This window comes from Syzygium oleosum, unplaced genomic scaffold (assembly GCF_021117445.2).
Source record: "Syzygium oleosum isolate NSW1041296 unplaced genomic scaffold, Sole_v2.1 Sole_v2.15, whole genome shotgun sequence".
Lineage (NCBI taxonomy): Eukaryota > Viridiplantae > Streptophyta > Magnoliopsida > Myrtales > Myrtaceae > Syzygium > Syzygium oleosum.
In genome coordinates this window covers 7,586,498-7,599,413 of record NW_026607499.1, presented here as the reverse complement: position 1 = coordinate 7,599,413, position 12,916 = coordinate 7,586,498, and the positions used below count along the sequence as shown (strand labels likewise).

The following is a 12,916-nucleotide window of genomic DNA, read 5'->3' as shown; positions in this document are numbered from 1 at the left end:
CTCCTGAGCCCCGACAAACATCGCGTGGTGTGTCTATCAACACCAATTGTTCAATTGAAGAGCTTTCCGAATGAAAATTTGAGTGTTTTTTTTTTTTCAAGAAAAGAGTGAAAGCTTTAGAGAAAAATCTCTTCACAATGTGTAGTGAAATCGGCCAAGAGGATGAGAAAACGTTTTTCAAGAAGCTAAGAGAATATATTTCTAAGAAAATAATTCTTTTTGATTCTGTGCCCGGAATTGATTCTGAGCATTTTAAGGTGTTTGTTAACGGCCTAAAATTCCATCCCTGGAATAGAAAAAGAACAGAAATGCGTTTGGTAACGCCACAAAATTTCTTTTTATTAATAATATTTTTAAATATTTTAATATTTCTTTTCTTTTTTTTCTTTTCTTTTATTCTTTTCCTCCTTCTTGGCCATAGCCTGCTCGCCGGCTATGACTGGTAAAATATTTTTTTATTAATAATATTTTTATTAAAAGTATTTTTTCTTTTTTTGGGTAATGACCTGGTCGATGGCCATGACCGGTAAAATATTTTTTTTATTAATAATATTTTTTTATTAAAAATATATATTTTTATTTTTTTTGGCCATGGCCTGGTCGCCGGCCATGGCTAGTAAAATATTTTTTTATTAAAATTTTTTTATTAAAAATATATTTTTTCTTTTTTTTGGCCATGGCCTGTAAAATATTTTTTTTATTAATAATTTTTTTATTAAAATATTTTTATTAAAAATATACATTTTTATTTTTTTTCGCCATGGCCTGATCGCTGGCCATGGCCGGTAAAATATTTTTTTTATTAATAATATTTTTATTAAAAATATATATTTTTTCTTTTTTTGCCATGACCTGGTCACCGGCCATGGCAGGTAAAATATTTTTTTATTAATAATATTTTTTATTAAAAATATATTTTTTTCTTTTTTATGGCCATGGCTTGGTCGCCGGCCATGGTCGGTAAAATATTTTTTATTAATAATATTTTTTATTAAAATATTTTATTCTCGTTAGATCCGGCGAGGGCGGTCCTCGGGCCGGACATTAGAAGCTAAATAAAAAATCAAGAAAAGGAAGAAGAAAAAAAAATTGATTCTCAAAATTGTTCCCAGAATCAAGAAGCTACTTTTTTTTTATTCTTGATTTTGCTTCAAACGATTACGTGAACAATTTTTGACAAAATTGTGCCGAAATCAAAAAATTAAACAAACACATTTACGTTCCCAAACCGATTCGGGAACAAAAGAACAGAATCAAACACTGTTTGGCAAGTTGTCGTGCGCAGCCTAAGAGAATATATTTCTAAGATCGTAATATAATTATAGATATTACATCTATTTCGTATTATATTTATATATCATGTAAGAAATAGACTTGACACGCACGATGTGTGATGTGATATATTTACAGAAAAATTCAACTCAAATATCGATGGAGCAATCTAAAAAGAATTTTGACTTTGCCGTTGCAATATAATACACCATAGAAAGTAACTCACTACGCTGCCATCTAATATTACATCGAGTGAATTAAAATATTAGATTAATTACGAAAAAAGATGTATGAGCATATGATCGAGTTGAATCATACAGAATTAGTTTCGGATAAATTCACATTGTAAAATATGGCGCATGGGATGTTTGATAAGGGCACATTGCGATTATATAGAAGGCAAATGATGCTGCTATATTCAATCAATTCTCAAGTTCTATATTTTTTTTTTTTCAAAAGACATTGTTTTTTTTTTGGCCAAATATCATTGTCAATGTTTTCATACAAGTTGAATGTGCAAGAGAAGAGAAATTTTTTTTAAAAAACTTAAAGTCGCAAAAATATTTTGCATAAATCCCATGCGAAGCATGCACGAATGAGGTCGTCACTATGGCAACATGGTAACCCAAAATTCTGTCAGTCGTAATTCTTACAAGACGTGACGTCGTGCGAAAACATAACTTCGCCGCCGCCCAATTCGGCGCACGTACGAGTTGCCCATCATTAAGTTCATCGCCGTGCTTTTGCAATCGGATTTGCTGATTAGGAAATATGTCGTTCGAACATGTTGGTCCCGCATGTCCTCTGTACGTTGATTTTCGCAGGTTGAAATTTAATGCACAGTAATTACCGTTTGCGCACGTAATTAACACTTTTCAACTCTTTTAGGATTCTACAATCCCCTTGTGTTAACTCATAATCTTAGGTCGTTCACGTCCAATAAATGAAGGGTCGATCTCAGGTATTGATCGTCCATTTTTCATTCAAAATGGGTCGTACCATTAGATCCTTGGGAGATCCATCGTAACATAAGAATTGGATTCTCTTTCCACGGCTCGACTCGAGAGACACAGGTGTCCTAATCGCCAATTAATGTGCGAGCCTTTCGCCAAACTTGTACCGTCCACGGCATACCTTTTCTCAAAATTCGTTTTTCGATTTCAATTAAGAGGGGACGGATTCCGTGATGAGTATGGACATGAATTGTATCAATGGGACACAAGGAACAAATATCCTTCGACGAGATTTAATCAATGATGAAGCTCGATGACATAAAAAGCTTTGCCGAAATTTAATCGACGATAAAGTGCAATGACAAAGATACAACTTTGGAATTTAATCGATGACGACAATTTGAAACTACAACTAAGATACGCGCGAGAATTTAATCAACGACGAGATATCTGAAACCAAGACTAAAGTATGAAAATTGAAAGATATTTAAATTGCGGAAAAGTAAGGATACAGATAAATTTGCGAGAATGTTGAGTTCTTTGATTGCTTGATCCCGCGAGGCTTTACAAAGAGCAGATGTGACTAAGCTTACAATCGATGGTTACAAACAGTAGTTATAACTTTGGAATTCAAATAAACAAATAACTTCCTAATGGCAGTTACAAGAAGCTACCTTATCCACTAACTCTTATTATTTAGAAGACTAATCCACAAGAAGTTATTAAAAAACTCTACTAGCTGCATTAAAAAAAATACAGAACAAAGAAGAATGCTCAAAAGCTATAGACTTGATTTGTTCATTTCCATCTAACCTCATTACTTCTCTAGATTAAATATATATCCATCCAATCTTAGATGACCGTTGCCAACTCAAAACCTTGTTGGTTCTACCATCATCAGCGTTAGAACAACTCTTTGACGCTCACCCGCGTTAGAGCGGTTTTTTAACAGTGGCAATTTTCTCAAACTAGTCAGACTATTCATGTCAGAGTCTGTCTTCTGCTCAGTATATTCAGAGCTGCTCTAATTCATCTCCAATGCTCTTGATATGAATTCCAAGTCTTTGTAATTGCTATTTTCATCTTGATCAATATTCCAATTGGATGAGCAAATGATTGGCACCTTCCATGACTTGATATCGGCATCTACATAATGAGGATTGCCGATTCTCATCAGTCTGTTGATGATGTCCACTGACGAACTCATGTGGAATGATATGCAATTAATCTTCCAATGATCCTCTTGGCTTCGTTAGCTTTCAAAAACTTCCGAGGATATTACGTCACCGATTCTTCATCTTCACTAATTGACCGAGTCAGCATCTAAAGACCTCTAAAGACATTGGCATCACTGTTGATTCCTCGTCTTCACTAGACTCATTGGATCATAGGCAGTGTCACTATCTTTCCACCTCATCTGAAAAGAACATCTCTAGCCAACAATCTGCTGTCCCGATAACGATCCACTGCTCTTCTCTGATCCTTTCAAGCATATTGACGATTGTAACTCTACCAAGCTATTCACCTTCATGGTTCTTTCAAGCTCTACTGAACATCCCCATTCTAGACTTGTTCACCGGTGCGATCCTTCCAAGTTACAACGAACATCACAGTTTTAGATATCCTCATTAACATCCTCATTACCTTTACCAAGGTTTATCCAACCGTTTACCTTATCTTGGTCATTCCAAGCCATCATTAACATCCTCATTCTTCTTGGCATGTTCTCCCTCGATCAAGGTCCTTCCATCTTGTTCACTCTTGTAGATATCCTTCCAGCTTGTAGACCTCTCGACACCAAATGCCTTGTTCACCTTAAATATTAGCAATGATCCTTCCATATCGGCAAAGTATTTCTGATAGTGACAGAGCACTCGGGATCACACCTGATACTAATTATGACACCATATGCATTATAGCTTGTGTATATATCACATACTACTATTTAACCAATATACACATTAGTAGCCTTTGATTGTCTTTGTCATCGTCAAAACAACATAGGGTATTTTCCTTATAGATGATTCCTTGTTCTCGGCATTGGATTTCCTTAGATCGAATCACAAGTTGTCCCATTGGGTGTACCAAAAAGATACTTCACCGAAATTGTATCGTCGACCAAATGCCTTTCATCGAAATTCGTTCTTCAGTTTTATTAAGAGGAGACGGATTTTGTGGTGAGTCCAAACAGGAGTTGTATCAATGGAACATGAGGAATAAATACGCTTCAACGGAATTTAATCATTGATGAAGCCCGATGACATAAATAACTTTGCGGAAATTTAATTGTTAACAAAGTGCGATGACAAAGATATATTGTCAGAATTTAATTGACAACGAAGATCCGAAAACTACAACTAAGACACGCGCCGAAATTTCATCGATGATGAAATATCTGAAATTACGACTAAAGTACGATAATTGAAAGATACTTAAATTGAGGAAAAGTAAAGATAAAGATAAATTTGCGAGAACTTTGAGTTCTTTGATTGCTTGACCCGAGGGGCTTTACAAAGAGTACGATGTGGCTATTTAAAACCTACAATCGGCGATTACAAATGATGGTTACAATTTTGAAATTCAAATAAACAAATAACTTCCTAATGGCGGTTACAAGAAGTTACCTTATTCACTAACTCATATTATCTAGAACACTCATCCAAAAGAAGTTATAAATAAAATTCTAAAATAGCGGCAATTAACATAACCACCCAACGGTTATGTTTTAATGCCATCAATGATTGTCGATCAGTTTTCCAAGTCTTAAAGGCTCTCGTAAATAACTTTCAAGTTGTATTGTTGATGACTTTGCTAACGAGTTGTCGATGCTCTTTAAGTTGTCGATTGTTCAATTTATTGATGACTTCTGCTGAAATTAGTTATTTTTTGGTGTAAATATTAAGTGAGGATGCTTCCTACCTGAGAATGACGTATCTGAGTTGTCCCATGTATTAATTGCGCCTCTAGTAATATGTCACAACTTCTAAGGGAAGATATCGCTCGAATGGTACTAAGAACTTTCTCATGGACTTGTTAGGTGACCACCAACATTGACTAGTGATGAGCGCAGATATACGATTTGAAAGATGTTTTACGCAAAAGACTGTTCGAAAATGCTGTTGGGTGACCTACAGAAAATGGCACGGATAGAAAGAGTGACATTAACGTTGTCCACGTCGACACACCTAATGTTCGAGCTGTTTTTGGTGAAAGAAGCAATCTAGCACGATAAAATATGCAAATTAGTGTGCAGACTCAGGATGTGGTTGGCATTTTGCAATGTCTTTCTAGAATTCGGACAGACCCAAGTTAAATTGATTTCGTCTCACGCATCAAATCAGCTGGAGTTGAGAAGTTGCAGTCGCTCGTATACGTGTCTCAGTTTACTGCTCCTCTTGTATTCTTGTCTCCTGGCAATACCATTGATTCATTGATGAGATGAGCGTGACACCTTTACTTTGGTCGAACGACAGTGAAATGAGTAAGTGCACAAAATTCTTAACATAATTTTATAAGATCGGAGGGGCAAATTAGATCTATAAAATTATGTCATCATCGATGTCATAGATTTTCGGTGGCCTTAACTCTATTGGTGACAATATGATTGCTTCGCTTGATATATTTATAATTTCGACTCTCCCAAAATTGTGTGGGAAGTATCAGTGACATGTCTATAAATAATGCTGGGAGTGGTAGAAAAATTCTATGACCTATGTGATGACATTGACATGCTCTGGTGGCAAAACACCATACATACAGCCGACGTTCTGATTTCTTCATCCTAGGCGTTTTGCCTAGTGGCACGAGATAGGGCGAGGGTCGGAATGTTTGGATGCAGGTTCCAAGCTCGATCCTCTATGCTAGCACAAAAGAAAAAGAAAGAACTTATTGTATTCTTGAGATATGTTGAGATGCAAGTATGAATTGTGTTATAAAAAGTCTCGCATCGAAGAATTGGTGTGGTTTGGAGCAATTAATATACATCATAGCTGGTCCATAACTCGTTAAATTGAGCTTTTGAATAAAAGTGGGTCTAACTGAACATGTTCACGAGCTCATACTTGGGCTCCCTTTTAGCGATCTTCCCAGATGAAGGTATTAAGCTTAATCTTCACACATGATTGGGAGATTGTTGAGATACATATGTGAGTTGTGTTGAATTGGTGTGATGTGGAGTAGTTAATATATCATAATTGTTTTATAACTCAATGGTTTTAGCTTTGAGTGAAGGTGGTTCTAACTGGATTTGTTAATGGGGTCGGATTTGTGCTCCCTCTTGGCGGTCTTCCCGGATGAAGGTATCAAACTTTTGCTACGCGCTCCCAACAGAGGGATCAATGATGCAAATTCTTTCTTAATTATGGAAAAGGAGAGAAAGTTCTTAAAAGAATTGTGAAACTCCTTGGCTGCAAGAGCTTCTCAAGATAAGTGGTTTAGGTTTTTTTTTTTTTGGTCGGAAGATAAGTGGTTTAGTTCGATGGTTCAATTTGTTCAATCTATTTTGGTGCATGCCCAAAAGCCCTTGAATGTGGGCCGAGTCATGGCCCATGACTATGTGTCCTCTCGGCCCAAACTAGCAGCTGATAAAGCTTCGCACAATCTCCAAGAAGAAAAATCCAATGGTAGGGCTGTTTTCAGTCTTATTGGGCAGGGGATTGCACAATCTCTAACTGTGAATTGGGCTTAACTTAAAAAATGGTCGAAGATTTGCCCAGTGGAGCATGGGTTTTCTATGATGAAGATCAGTGTGGGATTGGCCATAATCTTTCTAATTTTATGGTTAGAAACGAACCGTGTTTGCTTTAGGATTGTGTAATGTCACTCCTCTTGCACATTGAGTTAGTCCATATTGCACCGGTACCGTACCAATGATTTGAGTTAAGAATTGTCGATATTCTTATTTAAAAGATAGTAAGAATTCTCGGGAAGTTTTGAACACAATGGTGGAAGAATCCGTAAGGGTTCATTGCCCAATCGAGACTTTGCACTTGGAAAAAACCTAACGTCAAGCTCGATCCTTACACGGGATTGATCTCTTGAACCAAGCATGGATCGATGGTCTGACTTTCACCAGAACGTGGAGTTGAATATTTCAATCTAACGAGAAAGCTATGGTCGTAGAGAACACCAAATCGAAAGATAAAAGGAAAAAGATCACGTGATTAGCAATTTGCGCAACCTATCGAGACACAATTGTTAACCTTCTATTATGTATGGAATCCATGTTGATATTTCACACAAGAAAGGCATCTGTACCTTTCCTTTAAACTTTGACTATTGTGCGATGCCTCTCTTTTGCTTTTTTCTTTTCTTTCTCTCTTTTTACGACCTCTCTTTTAATTAAAGGGTCGTGGCGTTTGCACACAAAGTCAAAGAAAAAGACAAGCGAAGGCCCAGTTGTTTAGAAGAATATTAGAAAGAATTCCGTGCTAACGTTGCCCTAAACTTCATAGACTAAACTTTATTAGCAGGACGATGGCCCTCCCCCTCTCCCGTACAATCATAAAGTGGTCACTCATGAATCGTTGACGAGATATTGCGATGGGGTTCAATTTTCGAGGACGTCTCTTCTTAGGCCATGATGCATAATTGGATTACTAAACATGATTAACTTTAAGCCCAAGGTCAATACTATGCATATCAAGTGGATGGAAAATGTCGATTTGCCCCCTGCGGACCCAACTCGCGTCCACAAGCTCACAAGTTAATCGATACACGTTTCGACCATTCACGCATCTACCGACACAGGGAAATACAAGAAACTCCGTAAATTACAAATATCACTTCAGTTCAGGAGATCAATCAAGAGGGAGAGAGGGGAAAGAAAAAGGGTGAAATCTTCATATTTTATGGTGTTAAATCTTGATTAGTCAAAAGCTTAGTGTTTCGAGACAATGCCTTCACGTGCGCGTTGACGCACAAAAGTTGGGTTCTCAACACTGTCATGTGTGGAAAAATGGTTCACTTTATGTCATTCACACGAAATTTTAGAGGCAATGGTACTTCGCGGGCTTGGAGTCTATTTACCTATGAAAGCGTTCCTCACATTCCACGAGAACGGAGGATATGTCCATATAGCTTTCTAGTTCTTTGTGGGGGAGCTGCGCATCCAAATGATGAATGAAATCGAATCATTTGCTGTTTTAACTCGATACATCATGTGAACTCAAGGGATTTCTATGGTCTCTCGAGGGACCGATTCGTCATTACAAAATCATCGTACCCAAGTTCATTTTGTAGTATCTCCTGAACAGATAGGTATACCTCGCAAGTGTTTGGAAAGTTTCGAATGAACATAGGAGACTTGTTTTCTTGTGATCCAATGGTAGCTGATTTCCAAAGATCTGATTCTTAGGGATATGTAGAAGTGCCCATGTTGTACAGGTTATAGAGAGAGAGACGCGTTGCAAGGTGAAGATGCTCCTTTTGGTAAGTTAAACGACAATAGATAGGTAGAATAATAAAGTCAAGAGAAAAAAGGGGGTCCTTATAAAGATGGTGCATTCTTTCTATACAAGATTCACAAGCAAGATCTCACATGTTATTTATTCTGGTTAATTCACATCTTAACACAAAATTCCCAAAATAAACAGGAAATAGTGCGAGATGGATGCATATGCCGTGCGAACCTTAGAATCAGTAGGATTTGGTTAAAAAGTATCTCCTGCCCGCTACTTGTTAAGTAACAAAATAGCAAGGAAAAAGTACAATTCTCAATGCACGGACTATTCTCGTAGCATATCTTTTTATTGACTAATGCTTCAAATATGATGTACCCTCTGTACCTGCATTATGGAGTCATCTATTTGAAGAGCACTCATCCTTTATAAACAACCAGTTTCAAATCAACGATGCGGACCTCACCGTTTCAATGCAGGGCTTACCGTGTTTAAAAACTTTGCGCGATGCTTCTAAACGATGGATGTGCTCGACATAGATGTCGCACTTATTAATATAAACTTTTCATGTTTCGAAAGCAATCACTAAATCAGTAACCAGCCAGTAAGGACGCTCAATTTCTTTTTTTCCTGTTTTTGTTTTTGCTCTTTGCTGTTTTTTCTGAAGCGGAAGAATTCAAAGTGAAAGGCCGAGTCATATTCATTCATATGCACACTGTTCTCGCAAATGATACATCGTAGTCTACAATGAATCAGAGACAGTCGGGAGAGAATTCATGGCGTAAATGCTGATGTTGACTTCACTGCGTTGTTAGCGAAAGCAAAGACAAAAGAAAGGCAGAGAGAGAAAGAGAGAGAGAGAGAGAGAGAGAGGGAAGAAATCTTGAAAGCCCACACAGGACGCAAGTCAGTCAGATACACACACCACCATTAAAACCGTGTCTTCAATTGGCTTCAGAAATTGATGGCAGCAGAATCATTCACCACCACCTCCACCACCACTACCACCACCATTTCATGCACAAACCCCAATCACGACCGCGTCCTCTCGATGACGACGACACCATCTCTTATCACATTTCACTCCCGAGGCTCAAGCAATGATCCCTTCTTCACCACTCCCATACTCTGCAACATCTTTAAATGGAACAAAGTGAAACCTGCTCGCTCAAGAAACCAAGGCCCTTTACTTCTTTTTGGCTGTGTCTTGCACGTTATGTATATGCACCCACGCGGTCTTTGTTATCTCTGCCTTATGTGTAATGGTATGGATAGAACGCAAGGTATTTGACCAATGGAAATGCTGGTCTGTTCTCTTCTTTCTTTTTTTCCTTTCGTATCGATTTGAGTTTAAGGTTTTGTAAGCCTAGGAAACCAAGAAGTCGAAAAGGTCTGCTTTTGAGTGGCGATCATGTTCTGAAATCCACATCCACATCTGCAATTATTTGGTGCACTGTTCACTTCCCATGTGCAGAGGTAACTCCGATGTTCTTTTGTAGAAGAAGAAGATGTGGTTGGAACGATTTCAAAATTTTTTCCTCAAGTTTCAAAGGGAATACTGCAACCTTCCCTCTTGTACATGACAAGACCATAAGGTCTCGCAAAATCAGAGGTCCCATCTATCACATCTCTCTCTCTCTCTCTCTCTCTCCTTGTTTTTTGTTTCTTTACAATATGTGAAGCAACGACCCATTACTCCCAAAGCATCAAAGATACATACACTTGGTATTTGGTAATGCCTTCTTGTTAACCTCGCATAATAAGCTCTGCGACATTTCAAGATACAAAACCAGAGGCAACAAACAACACTTTGCTAATTACTAAGTGGGTTCTGCTTCTCGAATACGCTTTAATGGCATCGTCGCCAATTCTCGCGAATACTCTAATGAGCACATTTTTGCTCTCACGCACAGCTGGGGTTGCTTCACCAACACAGCTTCCATATGCACTCAGCAGCATCTTCTCTCTTCTCTGAATGATTATATTCCTTCCACTTTTTTTCCTCAACAAAATATTCGAGAAGTGTGAAGGCCAAGCTTCTCAAAGCTAGTTTCGCAAGTATCTCTCATCAAATACAAGGTCGGGAACCATGATGTTCTTACAAAAACACAATCAAATGCTTACAAGCAGTCACTTATGCATATATAATGGAAGCAACCATAAGACCTCTTTTTTTCCTTTTGCATTAACACCAGGTATTATTAGTGCAAATTACCGGTTATCTAGTCCTTCTTCAAGTCGCGCATTTCATACGAGAGAGTCAAACCTGACACAGATTCAGCCGTTAACAATGAAAAGCAAAGCACCAATCTGTAAAAGTAGCTCATACACTGTCACACACCAAACACGTTAAAACGAAAGATGCAGAACTAGACCAGCCTTTGATGACGTTATAATTTCTGTTCTTTCTTTCTTTCGGCACAGAACTAGCAAGAAAAGCTCGTGCCAAGCGAAAGAAAGTGAAGGGACTGGACTGGTTTTGATAAATAAGGCAAAAATTTGATTGCAGATATGCAAGATCAGCATCGCGGGGAGAACTCATTTAAGAAAAAGAAAAACCCTAAAGTAAAAGAAGCCAGCAACAATGGAAGCAGATCAGAGTGGAGGAGCGAGAAAGAGACAGGCGAGGAAGATTCATGAAGCCATCATGAAGAAATCCAGTGCCAATGATGAACCCACAAAGCGCCTTAGACTGACAAGAGAAACATCATAGATTTTAGGGAGAGAGAGAGAGAGAGGGAGAGAGAGAGAGAGGAAGGAAAAAATCAAAGTGTAATGATGAAACTTTATCCATCCATCGTCAGAAGAAGAAAAGGATATGGAGGAAACATGAGATAGGGTCAAAATCTATAATCATTACACCAATCTGCTCATGCACAAACACGCACATAGAAGCCTTAATTTCACTACTGACAAAGCAAGGGGAAAAAAAAGAAAACACAACCAACATCTGAAACAAAAATTGAAACAAAAAACCATAGTTATGGAACAGGAAGACGAAAAAGTCTCGAGCTCTTTCTGTTTTCGTGGAGACTCACCTCAAGATCGATCCATAACACAGTGAAGGAGATCGGCAGGGAGGGGGGGAAGCGATAATTGGGGGGAATGAAGCCTGGTCCGAGGTCGTCAAGCTCATGATCTGAATCGACCAATCACATGATCATCTCAAATGGGTCTGATGTGATCCCAACCCACAACTTAAAAACACAAATAAATGATGGGTCTTAGTGGATCTTTCGAGATGAAGATCGGTGATCTGAGGATGGTGGCCTCGAGCCAGACAACATTCCCCTCAAAACAAGAAGGCTTCCTTTCTGATCTCCCTCCAAACCCTGAAAACACACGAAGCCCTCAGAGATAGAGAGAGAGAGAGAGAACTATGGGCACGAGAGTCTTGAAGATGGTGAGAGAGAGAGAGAGAGAGAGATGGGTATGAGAGGCAGTGAGAAGGAAAAGGAAGGAGGGAGGGGGGGATAAAAAGGGGAGGATGGAGAGGAGAGAGGTGAAAGAGGACAAAGAGAGCAATAAAAGTTAGCAGACCACACTGCCCCTGCCAAACTGGCCTCTCTCTCTCTCTCTCTCTCTCTCTCTCTCTCATGCAGTTTTGCATATAGGATTCAGCGGCAGCTACCACCCTTTTCTCCCTTCTCCTTTTTCTCTCTCAAAGGTAAAAGAGAAGAAAAAAACCAGAAGAAAAATTTCCGATCCACGTTGATATCAATCCCCATTTATCCAGCAGCAGATCATCATGACCTAATCATATTATCAGCTATCATGCAACAGCTTCCTCTATACCCTATATCATCATCATCATCATCATAATCTCCCTGGTTCTCTTACTGTTCCTCTGTTTTTCTTTTTCTATCGTCCCCTTTTTCCACCCACTCCCCCAAAAGTTTTTGGCTTTGTCCGGGGGTTCTATCTGTTTTCAACAGCTACTTTTGATGATATATATACGTATATAGCACAAGGAAATGTTGGTATTTTCAAGATCGATTTTTTGGTTTGAGTTGATTTGGTGCTGAGGCTAAACCAACAAGGAATGACAACTCAATTCCCTGGGTGCACCTGAAAATATAGGCAGTTTAATCTTGATCTAGAAGGCCGGTTAAATAGAAAAAACATTTACGCAGAGAATGGACAGGGGACTTCGGTCGGGATCGGGCATTAATTCTTACGTGATGAAGTTAAAAGTCAGCGTGTCCCTTAAAAGCCGTTGAAATCAAATGAAAAATCATTCTCGCAGACTAAAATCAGCCGAAAATCGTAACCGAGGTGGAAACCATTTAACCC

At 38.4% G+C, this 12,916-nt stretch overlaps 1 long non-coding RNA gene across 1 annotated transcript; it reads right to left on the bottom strand.

Annotated features, from left to right (window-relative positions):
* Positions 1-10,134: 10,134 nt before the first annotated feature.
* LOC115675666 (uncharacterized) lies at positions 10,135-12,469 on the bottom strand. Its single transcript, XR_004005066.2, has 2 exons — positions 11,662-12,469; positions 10,135-10,889 (listed from the first exon to the last, which is right to left on the bottom strand). It is a non-coding gene; the product is annotated as an uncharacterized LOC115675666 (long non-coding RNA).
* Between the last annotated feature and the right edge of the window lie 447 nt (positions 12,470-12,916).